The sequence below is a fragment of the Protopterus annectens genome, chromosome 12.part0 (assembly GCF_019279795.1).
Source record: "Protopterus annectens isolate FY-2018-M chromosome 12.part0, PAN1.0, whole genome shotgun sequence".
Lineage (NCBI taxonomy): Eukaryota > Metazoa > Chordata > Ceratodontiformes > Protopteridae > Protopterus > Protopterus annectens.
Genome location: NC_056746.1, coordinates 1,379,969,483 through 1,379,987,011, shown reverse-complemented (window position 1 = coordinate 1,379,987,011; position 17,529 = coordinate 1,379,969,483). Strand labels below are relative to the sequence as shown.

General features: G+C 41.4%; 1 protein-coding gene across 1 annotated transcript in view; it reads left to right on the top strand.

Annotated features, from left to right (window-relative positions):
- Positions 1-14,410: 14,410 nt before the first annotated feature.
- FAM110A (family with sequence similarity 110 member A) overlaps positions 14,411-17,529 on the top strand; it is a 468,677-nt gene continuing 465,558 nt past the window's right edge. The window contains exon 1 of the mRNA XM_044090440.1: positions 14,411-14,429. The gene's annotated coding sequence lies outside the window, so the exon portion shown is untranslated. The remainder of the gene's footprint in view (positions 14,430-17,529) is intronic.

Sequence of the window (17,529 nt, the reverse complement as noted above, 5' to 3'; positions counted from 1 at the left end):
GTTCACCAGTGGGAGTGGGGAGCACTGAGCAGCCTATTTGTCCCTAGAGGAGTGGTTCCAGCCAGAAACTTGTAGTCTATTGGCCATTTTGGGTCAATTCCTAGCTCTTTTCAACCCCCTGCTATAAAGCCCGCTTTAGCATGGTTTTGCGTGATTTAGCGCGGAGTTGCCCATAGAGCACCATTGGGCAGTGCCAGTTAAACAAGGTTAAACTATTTCTGGCTCCGTAAAGTGTGCTCTTCAATTTTTCCCTTAGAACTTCTCTACTTGCAATCTAAACAGTCTATTCTCTATCTCAAAAGCTCAGCACTTGCTCCTAAAGCATTTTTATATAGGTAAAGTACTTGTATACTAAACAAAGTACTACATTAGCCTAGAATCCCCTTGAGTACCCATCTCCCTATAGGTCCCTTCTGACTCAGTTACACAGCAAACTTTTTCACTTTTTCTAGCATGTCGAAGGGTCAGTTGCTAGCGTCCTCTCCTGTTCAGCTGGTGAATCTGGGCATCTTGAGGCAATGTTACAATTGCCTCATGTACACAGACAACCCACTCCTTCTCCCACAAAACACAAATACATGTGAGAGATGCAACTATATAGCCAAACTGGAGGCTGAGCTCTCTCAACTCAGGACTGGCAAGACCAGACAGGAGGAGAAGGAAACCACGCACACCACAAACCCAGTTTCACATAGAACTATCACAACTGCAAAACAAACACATAAACACACAAAGACATACTCAGAGGCACTGATCAAAAATCTACCAAAACTACAGAGGCCTCCAAAGCAGACACCCACGCAACTGCCACCTCAAGACATAAGACATGCAACACATAGTTCTCAAAGTCAGTGTGCTAAACAGTCACAGCCCTTAAGGCCAAACACAATGCCAGACACACTTGTTATAGGTGACTCCATAGTCAGACACACTGACGCCCCACTCACCAGACTGAACAAGGAAAAGATCACAGTAAGCTGCCTGTCAGGCGCTAGAATCCGCCACATAACACAAGCACTCAGGTCACTCCACAGCAAGTACAAGTATGACTCAGTCATTGTCCATGCCGGTGTGAACGACCTGAGACGTACCTCCCTGGACTACATGAAAAGAGACATAGAGGAGCTCTCAGATTATGTAGCCCAGGCCGGTATGACCCTGACCCTGAGCAGTATCCTACCCTCACCAAGAATGATGCCACAATACAGAGACAAAATGATCAGCTTTAATAATTGGCTTAATTACTGGTGTCATTCTAAGGGGATCCAATGTCTGTCTGCCTGGGATGACATGCTTGACAAGCCACCCTGCTTCACAAGGGAAGGCTTGCACCTGTCACCCCTGGGCTTCCGGATATTGGCAAAGGCTCTTGCCACCCCCATAGTGCCTTTTTTAGGCAAGGCTCAAATAATAAACCTACCACCCTAGAAAACAAAAATGGAGAAAAACTAAGGGTAATACTGCTCAATGCCAGAAGTCTAAACCTCAAGATGCACGCCCTCGAAGCCCTCCTCAGTATGGAGAACATCGATGTCTGTGCTGTGACTGAAATCTGGTTCAAGGCTCCTGAGAGCACCCCAGCACTATCAGGTTATACCTCATATCATGCTCCCGCCCCAAAATCCGGACCGAACCACAAAAGGAGGGGAGTATCCATATTCATAAAGGATATCCACACCTCCAGGTTAGTGGCAACGCATCTAAGCATCGGAGACCATCCAGGTGCAATTAACCATAGGTAAAACTGCCCTACAGTTTGTAACATGCTACAGACCACCTTCTCAAACTCAGGAAACCCACACAGCCTTCCTGAAGACACTGGAGAGTATGAATGTCTCTCCAAACACCATCATATTGGGTGACTTCAACTACCCAAACATAGACTGGGAACATTACTCAAGCCCCAACACCCTAGCCCAAAGGTTCCTGGAGTTCATAAACTCAAATGCTATGGAACAACTAGTCACCATTCCCACAAGAGGAGAAAATATACTAGACCTGATCATCACAAACATGGGGACAAAATGCTCCACACCGGAAGTATATCCCTCATTGATGAGATCAGACCATAAATTAATCTCACTGGAGATCCACATCCCGCCCCCACCCCCAGCAAAAAAGACCACAGTGAAGAACTTCTCAAAAGCAAACTTCACACTTCTTAAGACTGGAGTGGTATCCTTCAAGGCCCCCAAGCCAGTGGAAACCACAACCCACGCTGCTGAAACCCTTACAAATACCTTCTATGAGCACCTCCAGGAATGTATGGATCAAGAAATCCCTAATAAAATCAAGACCCTTTCCACCAAAGGCAGGCGCCCGGTCTGGTGGACCCCAGCCATAAACAAACTCTACAACAAGAGGAGAAAGCTACTACATGACAGAGCAAAATCCCTAAAAGGGAAGGCATCTCTGATCAATACTAGCAAAAAACTACGATCACTCATAAAATCATCCAAGGCCAACTTTGAGAGAAAAATCGCTAATGACACAAAAGACAATCATAAGGCCTTCTTTAGCTATGTTAGAAACCTGGGTGGAAACTCCCAGATATGCTCAGAATTAGTCCAAAATGATAAAAAAATCACTGAACCCACAGACATTGCCAACATACTGGCAGACAGGTTCAGTGCAAATTTCTCCCCTCCCTCCCCCCCAAAAGGAGAAATATCTATCCCACCAGAGTCTAGCCTCCCAAACATCTCAGATGCCCAGGTAAGAGCTGCTCTCTCTAAAGCAAAAAACACAGCATCAATGGGACCGGACGTGTCCCCGGCTGTGTGCTACACGAACTCAATATGGAACTAAACCCACACATAAGGCTGCTGTTTAATCTTAGCCTTACTACAGGATACGTACCCAAAGAATGGCATACAGCAACTGTGGTCCCACTCCACAAAGGCAGTGCTTCTACGGACCCTGGAAATTACCGCCCCATAAGCTTGACGAGCCTTGTCTGCAAAGCTATGGAGAGGATCATAATGGAACTCATAAATAAAGACATTTGGGACCTACAGACACTGGATCCTACCCAATTTGGCTTTGTCAAGGGCAGATCCTGCCTCTTGAACTTGGTCGACTTTTTCAAAACAGTCATTAAGGCCATTGATGAGGGTAAGGCAGTTCACACAGCCTACCTTGACCTAGCAAAAGCGTTCGACACAATACCCCACTCGGGCATCATAGAAAAGCTCACCAGCTTAGATGTAAAACCATATGTCACAAGATGGGTTGCAAACTGGCTCAAGGACAGAACACACAGGGTTAGAGTTGCTGGTGCCATGTCAGACTCTAAGCCGGTCACGAGCGGTGTCCCACAGGGCTCAGTCCTGGGCCCCCTCTTGTTCGGCATTTATTTTTCTGAAGTGCAGGCAAACATAGGGGATTGTGGCTGACAAAATTTGCAGATGACTGCAAACTGGGCACCATAATTGACACTCCATCAGACACAGACATCCTCCAGAGAGGTCTCATAGAAATGGATAACTGGTGCCAGAGCCATGGCCTTAAGCTAAATGCCAAAAAATGTATAGTCATACCCTTTGGGAAAAACAAGGTAACCCCTAATTACCACATAGGTGGTAATCCATTAAACACGGAAGAAGTTATCAGGGACCTGGGGACCCAAGTTGAAAGTAACCTCTCTTTTGACACTCACATTGCCAAAGTGGTTAGGAAGACCTTCTACATTGCCCACCTGATCATGAAGGGATTCACATCCAGATCAGGAGAGGTCATTGTACCCCTGTACTCTTCACTTATCAGACCAATGATTGAGTACAACGCCCCATTCGGAATGTACCTTACCCGACACCTGCAGCAGTTGGAAAGACCCCAAAAGTTCCTCACCAAAAGGATAAAGGGGCTCAAACATATGTCATACGATGCCCGACTGAAGAAACTCTAGCTCTATTCAGTCGCATACCATCTGCTCAGAGGTGATCTGTGCCTGACATACAAGGCCATGTCCAACCCGGAATTAATGGACATGCTCCACCTCAAAAATCCAAATCCACCAGAGCCACGAGAGCAAGAGACTTAAACCTCAACATGGATATAAATAGGACGTGCTGGAGGGACAGATTCATCACCCAGAGACTCCCTACACTATGGAACAGAATCCCAGTCCATGTGAGGCAGAGCCCTTCACTGACTCTGTTCAAGAGAAATCTTGACGAGTGGATGGGAGATCGTAGGTTTACCCCGGGAATCATCTCTGTATCACTGCTGGACAGAGGCACAGCAAACTAATGGGTATAGTATTCTCATCCTAAGGGGTGGTGAAAGCCACACACACTCTGGCTAGGCTTATAAATGCCCTAGGGCAGATAGCCTAGTATGAACCTATGAACCTATGTTCAGCTACTCAAACACCTTCTCGATAACAATTTCTTCACTCATACCCAAAATGATTTTAGGCTCCACCATAGCACTTCTACTGCATTATTGTCATTTACCCAAATAATAGCTGAAGCCCGTGACAATAACCTCATCTCCAGTTTTTTCCTTGATCTTTCAAAGGCCTTTGGTGCTGTCTTATATTCTAAACTCTCAGACCTACATGTCTCTACCTCTCCAGCAAATGGTTCTCTAGCCGTCTCTCCGGCAGGCAGCAATCTCTCCTCTGGCAAACTGTCCTCTCTCCATTCCTCCACGGTAATACTGGAGTTCCCCAAAGATCAGTTCTGGGCCCCTCCTCTTTAATATATTCACTAATACACTTCACTCTGCTACTAACCTCTCTACACGTCTACAGTACGCTGATGACTCCACCCTCATTACCTCTGTTCACAACATCCCTGCTCTACTAGCTCTCACTCAACAAATCCTTTCCTCTGTCGAAACCTGGCTCTCTGATAACCAACTCATATTAAATCCAAAAAAAAAAACTTCTTCTCTTTCTCCCTAAAACACTTGCTCAGCACAAAACCTCTTTCTTTATATCTTTTCTCAGCAGCACCATTATTAAACCTGACCCCATACTAAACTACTTGGAGTTATCATTGATGATGATGAATTAAAATTTGATATTCATATTCAACAAAGTATAAAAAAAGACCCACCAGAAACTTGGATTTCTCTTTCATAATCAAAAATTTCTGTCACCCTCCTCCAAACCCTCCCTCACTCAGGCCCTACTCCTACCCTGCCTTCTTTATGCTGCCCCTGTCCTTAGTCATGTTCAAACATCTCATCAATAAACTAGAGCAAACGTACAACAAAATAGCCAGATTTGCTGCAAACCTTCCTTACAAATCTCACCACTGTCTTGCCCTTAAGTCACTCCAATGGCCAGATTTCTCCAAACAGCTACTTATACCCCAGCTCCATATTGCACACTCTGACCTATATGAACCCTCATCCTGTTTCTCCATCTCCAATTTAGTATCCTTCAAAAAAAACCCTCATCACCTCTATACTACCAGTAAACACCTCCTTCAGTTATACAAACCCAACAAAAACATTGGTAAGTCCCTTTACAAATACCAAAAATATATGAATTAGCCAATACCACAACCTGCACAGCACACACAAAGAAGTATTGGCTCACGATGGTCAATAAAGGCTTTAAATAAGGAATAAAACAAATCCTTTAGTGTAATAAAGTTTAATTCCATGCTTTCGTCAAATAGACCATCAGAATACAAGAATACAAAACATTTACTACACCCATTTGTATACATAAACCATACCTTTCATTATTCAATAAAACAATTACAACTAATTAAAAATATTTTAAACATTTTAAAGGCTTCGGTTTAAAAACGTTCTCATTCTTTAAGACTAATTATTTTTTATATACCTTTAACTTTCTATACTTCAAAAAGCATTTTATATACATGCAGTTTAATTGAACATATTAGGGAACATATATATAATATAAAAACCAAAGATGTAAAAAGTGCTTTATTTAAACATACATTGGAATGCAAAAAATAAAAAAAAAGTTATTTTCTATTCTTGAAATTGGGACTAAGGAGTTGAGAGGAGGTGATTTTAGAAATGACCTTGAACAAAATGAAATGTTATGGCAGATAAAATTAGAGGCTGATAAAAGACCTGGGATAAATGAAACTATTAATATAAAATGCTTTCTGAAGTATAGAAAGTTAAAGGTAAATAAAAAATAATTAGTCTTAAAGAATGAGAAAGTTTTTAAACTGATGCCTTTAAAATGTTTAAAATGTTTTTTAATTAGTTGTAATTGTTTTATTGAGTAATGAAAGGTGTAGTTTATGTATATAAATAGATGTTGTGTTTTGTATTCTTGTATTCTGATGAAATCTATTTGACGAAAGCATGGAATTAAACTTTATTACGCTGAAGTAGTGGTTTTATTCCTTATTTGAAGCCTTTACTGACCATCGGAAACCAATACCCTTTACAAATACTCTGTAGCCCATGCTTGGAACTCAGTCCCTCTCAACATAAGAAGTATTCAGCATAAATAAATGTTTAAAAAAGAACTTAAACTTTTTATCCTGATGACTTGGGCATGCCCTTGTCACCCCCCACTTGAACTAGTCTCCTGTCGTCTCATCTTATCTGCTTTTCCCTAGCAACTCTTTGTCCTCCTTCTACTGGCTCTAGCAAACTGTGTTCATACTGTACTTAGTGTAATATTCTCTAAACCTTTTAATTGTTGTTTGACCTATGCTATAAAAATATTGTCCTCAAAGTCAGGAAATTGCACTTAACTGTTATTTTACCTATGCAGTGCACTGCTGTGCACAGATTTTTGACTTGTACTATATTTCTGTGACCCTACTTCAATACTTTATAAATATCATACTTGTATTATTTCTAGAGATTTTCTCCTTGGGTCTCCACTGAAAATGGGCCCCTGGCTCATCTGGACTAACCCAGTTAACAAATGTCAGTAAGTAAATTACATAAATAAATATATAATATGTGGGAGTAATAGCTTCTTATCAGAATGGCTGCCTTATCGATATTAACATGAATGGTAAGTGACCTTACAGATTTATACAAAGAGTAGTGATTTATATTTAAGAAGTGTGAAGTGCAAATACTAATGTTACTGGAGATGAATTTAGATAGGAATGAGCAAGTGAATTTGACAAAGAAAAGGTTTCAGGATGGACACTTAGCAGAGGATCAGGGCCAAAGAAAACCGGGAATAATAATACTGGTCATGACAGCAGATTCAATAGTGATAGCATGGGAAAAAAATTATACAATTGGTAGATATGAGGTAGCAAGGGCATACTGGAAGGGGAGGGAGATTGTGCTGACATGTATCTATAGTTCACCTAACAGTACTATTATGGAGAATTTGGGGAAAAATAATAAGTTTTCTGGATGGAATATTATTTATAGGCGGGGAGTGAAACCTGATGCACAATACTGAGAATGTACTGAGAGACCTATAAAGGAACATATTACAAAAGAGTATATATTTCTGAAGACATGTATGAGAATATAGGTTCATAGGTTCATAGGTTGGTACTGGGCTATCTGCCCGAAGGCATATATTAGCCCAGCCACGTTGTGCGGTACTCACCGCCCCTTTAGTAGTTCCCTAGACCCTTGTACTAGCAGCTAGTACCCTTGGCCCCTATCTAGTAGTGCTGTTGGTGTGATCCCCGGTGTGAACTTTGTTACCCATTCCTCATCAAGGTTCCTCTTGAAGAGTGATAGTGAGGGGCTCTGTCTTATGTAGATCGGGACCCTGTTCCATAGTAAGGGAGGTCTCTGCGAAGGGAATCCATCCCTCCAGCATGTTCTATTCATTGCTGTGTTGAGGTTTATATCCCTAAAGCGTGTAGCTAGAGTAGATTTGGTTTTGCTAAGATGGAGCATGTTCAACAATTCTGGGTTGGACAGGCTCTGTACGTTAGACAGAGATCGCCTCTGAGAAAGCGGTATGCAACAGAGAACACAGTCTTAGCTTTTTCAATCGTGCTGCACAGGGCAATTGTTTGAGGCCAGTAATCCTCTTAGTTAGGTACCTCTGTGGTCTCTCCAGCTGCTGGAGATGTCTATGCCTTTTCAATCTCTTATGCAAACCAAAGGTACTCAGAGCCCCATACGAATATCTGCTAGTTTTATCAAATATCATGGTTTCGAACATTAATAATGAGATTTATGCCTTTCGTTTGCTTAATATTGCGTTTTGTGCCTTATAAATGCGCAGTTTCATTTTCTTTGCCAAAATAAATCATTTGTGCAGTTTTCTTAACTTTTAACTTGTTTTTGGCCCTTTGTCTGAGCTCAGTTTCACTCAACCTTAGTCTGCCTTCACCTTCAACTCTGCACCTCATGGCATGAAGTTCATAGGATATTACTAGGATATTAACCCAGAGGTCATTTTAGGCCAGGCCATTTCATCCCAATGTAATATCATGAAAGTGCTAGTCCACACCCAAGATTATATTTACTGATGACTGCCCATGCTGCTCACATTTGTCAAAAGGAGTGTGATGAGCATTAGCCATTTATCTAACAATAGCAGTTCTTGGAAAGGGAAATTACTGCAGGGTCTGCATCAGGGTCAGAAAACAAGTATTAGTAAGTCTGAGGAACCAGACTTCCTAGGGGCAGGAGGTTGACTGCCACGCAAACTATAAACTGTCAGGAAAACATTCTCTAATGCAGAGAAAACAAGAAGGACAGATACACCCATCAGTAGCTGAAGCAAAACCAGAGCCAGCCTGATCTCAAAGAAGCCCTGACAGCTTACTTAGGAGACTGATAACTGCTCCCTTGACCCATCTGCAAAGAAAGTTTTAAAGGTGGATAGTGCAGCCTGAAAGTGTCAGTGCATTTTTACCTCAAACCCATCTTTTTGAGTGGCACAGAGTTCCTGACAATTTCCAAGATCACCAATTCCTGCCCAAACACATAAAAGTAACATCAAAAACCTGATTTTACACAAAAAAGCGACCTTAAGCATTCACTGCATTAAACACTCAGACAAGGAATAAAGGCAATACAAAATACGTTTTCTAGCCCAAATTATATTAAATTCACTGAAAAAACAACTAGATCTGTTCAGAAAAATACAGCAGTGGAAGGTTTTCTACAGCAGGGGACTTATCTAACCAGCCTTGATGACTCAATAGCTGACCATCAGATCCATGAAGCCTGCAGAAACGGCATACTTCAATGGCAAGAAAGGTTTGAAGTTTTGGTGCTCTAATTTCCACTTACATGGAGCTCTGTCACAGTTAGATTGTGGAAGGCACCCTCAAGCTTTGAAAAGCTGGTCAGGTTGGTCATATCCCTGTCAAGATGCAACCAAAACAGCTTAGGTTACCTGAAACAGTGATCTAATGTTGATCATCTCTACCTCACAATTCCAATGTCAAGGGGTCAAACCTGATAATCTGTCACTGTTTGTGTGACATGCAGATGTTCTTCTCATATATGTGTGGGTTTTCTGATATTTTGGTTCCCCCAAAACTATGCCATATGTATAAATGAAAATGTTCCATTATTAGTTCACTGCTTAATTTAATTCATTCATGCGTTAACTCAAACTAAAAAAAAAAGACTCAATACAATACATTTTAGCGTAAATGAGCACAAAATAGAAAACTGAAAATGATTTGACCCCAATTTAATCCACAATTTTTCCAGTGTAGTCTTTTTTTTAATATAGGCCAAATTCTTTAGGAGTGTTCAGACTTTTTCATCACAAGCGAGGTTTGTTTAAATATATCCCGGTTTCAAATTCTTAGACTTACTTCTGATGGCAAAAAAAAAGAACACCTCCTTTAAAGGGTCAACTGTGAAAGGTAATTTACATCAACTTTATGATTATAAATATTTGCTTAGGAAGCCTCATCATACCACTCCAAATGGCCTACCATTCTGCTGATAAGTGAATGCCTGTTGCACCTGAATATATTTCTCTTAGAAGCAAAATAATGCAAGTTTTTATTCAAGCACTTCTCTATTTGGTACGGACTATGTGAATTCAGTAGCAGGAGCTCATTCAGAATTTGCATATTATTCCCCAAGATAATAAATGGGCTAGACCTAACAGAAACTAAATTTCACAGGAAAATGTGCATTTATTTGAAAGCTATGAGACCCATCTAATAGCTATATCAGATGAAGGGTAATGATGTAAAAATAAAACACTGGTGCTCTCCTACTTGTCTGCTAAAAAAAAATTAAGGAACGGATAATTGGTGCCATTTGAGACTTATTATGGAAGACAGAAATTATTTTGGACAACACAGATTGTGAGTTGGATAAAATAAAAATGGAGTTTAAAAATAGGAATTATTTAGAGGGGTTGACAAAATTTAAAGTATAGTATTAGAAGGGGAATTTCACAGAACAAAAGAGGAGCAATTACAGACTGCAACAGGGAAAATAAATCAGTATTTGGGTAATATGCATGTGTTTAGAAAGGCTGCTGTTAAGCAACTACTGATAACAGCCCTAGAGTGCAAAATCTTTTAGCACAATGAACTGCGTAACAGAAAGTATGGCAAGAAAAATATCAGAGATCCTATAGAAGTTTGTTTGTTTGAGATCCTATAGAAGTATTAGACAAATTTCAGAAATGTCATTAAACTTTATATAAAGCAGGGTAATGTAGACACATAGAAAAGGCACAACTGGAAATATCCATGGAAGCCTTAAATATGTCAAGGTTGCGCAACAATTAATTGGTAAGGTGGGAAAATGTGGGATAAAAATGGTGATGTATAATCAGTCAAGAGAGAAGTCTGTAGGAATAGATTCCCTTGGAAATAGGAGGAATGAAAGAGATAAAGACCTGGAGAGTTTTAACAGTAATTCTAAACGGAGGAAAGGACCGCTATCTTAAATGAGTGCTGCAGTGGTTGTCTTACCCACAGCAAGTAGAGACTGTTCAGATCTGACTTTATATAAATGCATTTCAATTTTAAACCATAGTTGTAAAGTGTTTATCTTTATATTAGTCAAGAGAATGGCAGATGTGTTACCAAAGTTGACAGATATGGATCAGTGTGGTTTTCTGGATGACAATAAAGCCTTTGACAACATTAATAGAAGACTGATGAGCAAATTTCACACTCCTCAAAACCGAGGTGGAATCCTTCAAAGCCCCCGGGCCTGTGGAAAATACGGCCCAGACCGCAGAATCCTTTATAAATGCATTCTATGAACACCTTCAGGAATGCATGGATCATGCAATCCCAAAAAACCAAGACCCAATCCTCCAAAGGCAGACGTCCTGTCTGGTGGACCCCAGCCATAAACAAACTATACAATAGAAGGAGGAAGCTACTCCATGATAGAGCAAAATCCCAAAAAGGGAAGGCATCTCTGATCAGTATTAGCAAAAACTAAGGGCATTCATAAAATCGTCTAAGGCCAACTTCGAGAGAAAAGTTGCACATGACACTAAGGATAATCACAAGGCTTTCTTTAGTTATGTTAGGAGCCTGGGTGGGAATTCCCAGATATGCTCAGAATTAGTCCAAAATGACAAAAAATACACTGAACTCACAGACATTGCCAACATCCTAGATGACAGGTTCAGCGCAAACTTCTCCCCCCCTCCCCACCAAAAGGGCAAATATCTATCCCAGCAAAGTGCTTCCCCCCTGACATCTCAGATGCTCAGGTAAGAGCCGCCCTCTCCAAAGCAAAAAACACAGCATCAATGGGACCAGACGGTGTCCCGGGCTGCGTCCTACATGAACTCCAAGAAGAGCTAAACCCAAACATAAATCTACTATTCAATCTCAGCCTTACTACAGGATATGTACCCAAAGAGTGACGTACAGCAACAGTGGTCCCTCTCCACAAAGGTGGTGCCTCAACGGACGCTGGAAACTATCGCCCCATAAGCCTAACTAGCTTGGTCTGCAAAGCTATGGAAAGGATCATCATGGACCTCATAAATAAAGATATTGGGGACCTACAGACACTGGATCCTACCCAGTCCGGCTTTGTTAAGGGCAGATCCTGCCTCTTAAACCTGGTCGACTTCTTTGAAACAGTCACCAAGGCCATTGACAAAGGGAAGGTGGTCCACACAGCCTACCTGGACCTCGCAAAAGCCTTCGATACAATACCCCACTCGGGCATTATAGATAAGCTCACCAGCTTAAATATAAACCCCTATGTCACTAGATGGGTTGCAAACTGGCTCAAGGACAGAACCCACATGGTTAGAATTGCTGGAGCCATGTCAGACTCCAAACCAGTTACAAGTGGCGTCCCACAAGGCTCAGTCCTGGGACCTTTCTTGTTTGGTATATATTTCTCTGAGGTACAGGCCAACACAGAAGGACTGTGGCTGACCAAGTTCGCAGATGACTGCAAACCGGGCGCCATAATTGACTCTCCAGCCGACACAAGCATCCTCCAAAAGGGCCTCATAGAAACAGACAACTGGTGCCAGAGCCATGGCCTCAAGCTAAACGCCAAAAAGTGTATAGTCATCCCCTTTGGCAAAAACAAAGTGCCCACAAATTACCACATAGGTAGTAATCCATTAAGTACAGAAGAAGCAATTAGGGACCTGGGGACCCAAGTTGATAGTAATCTCGCATTTGACAACCACGTAGCCAAAGTGGTTAGAAAAACATTTTATATAGCCAACCTAATCATGAAGGGATTTACATCTAGATCAGGGGAGGTCATCGTGCCTCTTTACTCATCCCTCATCAGGCCCATAATCGAGTACAATGCCCCTTTTGGGATGTACCTTACCAAACACCTGCAGCAACTGCGAAGAAACCAAAAGGGAAAGCGTTGGTACCAAAAGCGCAGACAAAGTAGTACTTCTTCAAGTATAATCCACAAACCCTTCGTAGTGTGCTGCAGCTTGTTTTGACCTGCAGCAACTGGAAAGACCCCAAAAGTACCTCACCAAGAGGATCAAAGGGCTCAAACAGATGCCATATGCTGCCCGGTTAAAGAAACTCCAGCTCTGCTCAGTGGCATACCGCCTGCTCAGAGGTGACCTGTGCCTGACGTATAAAGCCATGTCCAACCCGGAATTAAGGGGCATGCTACACCTCAAAAAATCCAAATCCCATCGAGCTACACGCTCGAGAGACTTGAACCTCAGCACTGAAATAAATAGGACATGCTGGAGGGACAGATTCATAACCCAGAGGCTCCCTTCACTCTGGAATAAAATCGCAGTCCAGGTTAGGCAGAGTCCCTCATTGACTCTCTTAACGAGGAATCTTGATGAGTGGATGGGAGATCGTAGGTTTACCCCGGGTATCACTTCTGTGTCACTGTTAGACAAAGGCACAGTATACTAACCTCGAAAAAGGGCATACCAAAATTAATTTAAAATGGGTGGCGAAAGCCAAACATACTCTGGCTAGGCTTATAAATGCCCTAGGGCAGATAGCCTAGTATGAACCTATGAACTTATATACACACACACACGTACATATATATCTATATATATATATATATATATATATATATATATATATATATATATACTATACACGTGCTTATATATATATATATCTCTACACACACACACGTTTTGAGAGTTCCAGCGGCTAGTTACTGTATAATCACTCAAAACAAATCTATTTTAAATATTCAGCGTTTTTAATTAAACTGTGCCACTAAAAAAGATGCGTGTACAATCAAAACTGTTACTTTGCATTAATAATTTTTCAATCCACAAAGCAAAGTGGTAATCTCGGAGGACTGCAAACTGAGCAAAGGCAGTGGCACAGCTGCAAAAAAGCGAACCAAGCAAGTCTCAACACACGCATATTAAATTTCATTTCACTGTTTATTTTAAAAACTAGATTAAATCAGTTATTTGCAGAAAAAGCTATATTTTTTTATTATACTAGTTTATTTATGTCGAAAACTATACTGCTTATTTTGCAGAGCGATAAAAACTTTGTGGCAAGCAGTGTTTATACTGACGTAATTTATGTCTGACTGACTAGCTTTGGCTATACAGGCACGTCAGTAAATCAAAAACATGAATGCAACAGTGCTCTACAGCCACAGAGTTGAAGAGATACGTCTTCACACAAGTGTCTTCCAGGAGTCTTCGTATCTCCAAAGATGCGTAAGTTGGTTGAATTACGCCCTTCCCAGACTTAATAGTCGTCGCTTAGCAACTTAGAATGGCGACTTCCGAACTAGTGCCCAAACCAATTCCGGCTCTTGGACCTTACCACTTTGCTTTGTGGAGTGGAGTATTAATGTAAAATAACACATCTTACTAAACACGCAGATTCTTTAGTAGAGTTATCTTATCAAACAACTATTAATAAATGTTTCGCATAGATTTATTTGAGTGATAGGCTAAGGAGTAAACAAAGAGAATTCAAGAAAAGGATAAAACTCTCCCTTTCATTTAGCGATGGTTACACCCCCGCTGAACTCGAAATGCTAAGATGCACATTTCCTTGTTTTATTCTGTTAATAGGGCGGATCTGTAATGTACACATTTTTCCTCCCTCGGGGTAAGTTGTGTCATATAAGTAAGTCTGTGGCTGTGCTTTTTTCCTGTTTAGTTATCAAAAGTCAGCATAAAGCTCGAGGGCTGTTGGCTGATTAGGGTGTGTGGACTGTCAAAAGAGTCAAGGGAGATGGTACCCTTTAGTTTTTGTTTTATGTTCGTTTACAGAATAAATATGTGCAGCTGTAGGCAACAGTTTGAGGTACTTTTCTACAGTGATTTGTGCTGCACGTGTGTAATCGTAGATGCAGATTTAAAATAAACCGTGTATGGGTTCGGTTAAAGTAGAGCATGAAGCCCCCAATTCTATAATGTGCACTCTGTTAGGCATGTTAGTAGATTACGCAGTCCCAGACGTTTATTTTTATTAGTCCCGTTTTGGTTTACCCTTTGTTCTTGATGTCATTTGGTGGTGAAGCTGAACAAAGTGAAAGTGGAGAGATTGCGTGGCGTGTATCATACTATTGCATAACATTCTGAGACCATAAATGTGAAAGTGTACTTTTTCCTTTACTTCACAGAGTTAGCACCTAGAAGTGGGACATTTGTTATAGAAATGCGAAAGTTTGCAGGACAAACCAGTTGCAGTCAATGTAAAGGACTGAACTTGCTCTTGTAAAGTTTGAGTTAGCTGCATTGTTTCAGATGCAAAATAATTGTTTATGCACCTATTATAGGAAATGTAAAATATACCTTTAGGTCTCTGGAGCGTGTAGTGCGGAAGGATTGGGATTTCTTTAGATGTAGGATTTCTAACAGAGCTGGGTTGGACATGGCTTTGTAAGTCTAGCAGAGATTGCCTCTAAGTAGGTGATATCAGGCAGAGAGTAGTTGGAATTTTTTTAGTCTGTCCATGTAAGACAAGTGTTTAAGGCCTAGGATCCTCTTTGTGAGGTACTTTTGCGGCCTAACCAGTTGTTGCAGTGAGGTATATGCCAAAGGGGGCATTCTACTCTATGAAATTTGGTCTAATGAAGAGTAGAGGGAGACATTGACCTCTTTCTTCTTGAATGCAAAACCCTTAGTAATGAGATGTGCCGCATTGACATGTGGTGGGCAAAAGAGAGGTTGCTGTCAACCTGTGTTCCCAGATCTCAAAACACCTTCTATGGACTGTCATCGATGTGGTCATTCATTGAAGCTTGTTTTTCCCCAAAGGGGATGATGACACACTGTTTGGCATTAAGCTGCAGGCCATGGTTCTGACACCAGTCTTTGGTCTCATTGAGGCATTTTTTGTAGGATGTTAGCGACACTTGGGGAGTTAATTATGGCACCCAACTTACAATTGTCTGCAAACTTTGTCAGCCAGAGTCCCTTCGTGTTGGCCTGGACTTCAGAGAAGTAGATACCAAATAGGAGGGGGCCCAGGACCAAACTCTGTGGGACCCCACTCGTAACTGGTTGGCACAAGTCAATCTGTGAGCCAGTTTGTAGCCCACCTAGTGATATAGGGGTTGATGCCTAGCTTAGTATGTTTTTCTATGATTCCTGAGTGGTGAATGGTATCAGAGGCCTTGGCCAGATCAAGGTAGGCTGTATGACCCACCGTGCCTTCATCCACAGCTCTGGTGACTGATTCAAAGAAGTCGACCAGGTTGAGCAGGCATGGTCTACCCTTCACAAAACCAGACTGTGTGGGATCCAGAGTTTGGAGATTCCCCATATCCTTGTTTATTAGGTCCATAATGATGCATTCCATAGCTTTGCATATCGGGCTCATCAGGCTAATGGGGCGATGGTTCCCAGGCTCTGTAGTCGCTCCTCCTTTGTGGAGAGGATGACTGTAGCAGTGTGCCATTTGGTAGGGACAAAGCCTGAGGTGAGGCTGTGATTGAACCCGGCCACATAGATGAGGTGCCAGTTCACTCCGTAGTACATGTAGAATACAGCCAGGGATATTGTCAGGTCCCATAGAAGCTGTATTCTTGGCCTTGGACAGTGCTGTTTTAACCTGTGCAGCAGTAATACTGGATCCCTGGCAATCTACTTGTATTGTGATTGGTCCTTTGGTGGGGGGAGAGAGGTAAAGTTGGCACCGAATCTATCTGCCAGTATATTGGCAATATATGTTGGCTCGCTTTTTCATTAAAAAAGTCCCACTTTGTGCATTTGAAGGGTTGTCCGCACTACTACTGCAGATATTTTGTCACTTTAACTGGGACCAGTACTTGTGATTTGCAGCTAAGTCAGAGCAGGACCATATGCTTGCTCAATTCTACACTCTTTACTGAGGCATTAATTTTCATTTGCATGGTTTGTTTAAAAAAATGCTGTGGCTTTAAAAAGTGTGAGAATATGATATTTGTTTTGTTGCTGTACACTATTTAATTTGAGAGGAGATATGTATGCTTTCTGTTGTTGTTATACCTGTTTGGTATAATTTTGAAAAAATATTGACTGACAATTGAGTCACAGAAATTATGGTACTTAACGTATTATCACAACCACATTTGTTCCGTTGTGTAGCTCATTATGTTTACAAGACAGGCTTGTAAGTGTAAACTCCAAATTACCTTTGTTTCGGTTTTCTTGTGCAAGTGGGCCACGAAGTAGAAAGGAAAGTGGCCCTTTTGCATACAAGAGCAAAGAGGGACACTGTGTGTCATACATCACGTTTTTTTACAAAGAATGACAGCATTTAACCATGTGCTGTACTAAACTGACCAGTACAGCAGGGGAACTGCAGTCCTCCTCCATGTTGGACGGAGGATGTGGAAAATGAAGCTCCTTGTAACCCTTTCTGTGATACTTACTATGGCAAAAATTAGTGTTGTACTTTCCAAACACTTACTACGCTGTTCCTTGAACAGAGGAATACCTTTCCTGTTGTTGTCATAGGTGGTCCCAGCTCTGCAGTGTCGTTTCACTTTCACAACTGGAAACCGCATTCCTGCAGGAAAACGAATGCCGGAAACACTTGCAAATGCTGATGATAATCTTTAGAAATGGGCCAAAAAGTTTACATTACTTTCAGAAATGGCATACATTACAACATGACAGGATGCCAAAAAGAAGTGAAATCCCTGATTCTCAATACAGACTCATACAATGGAAGAAAACGTCCATTACATATCCCTTACTATCAAGATGCCAACAGGTGA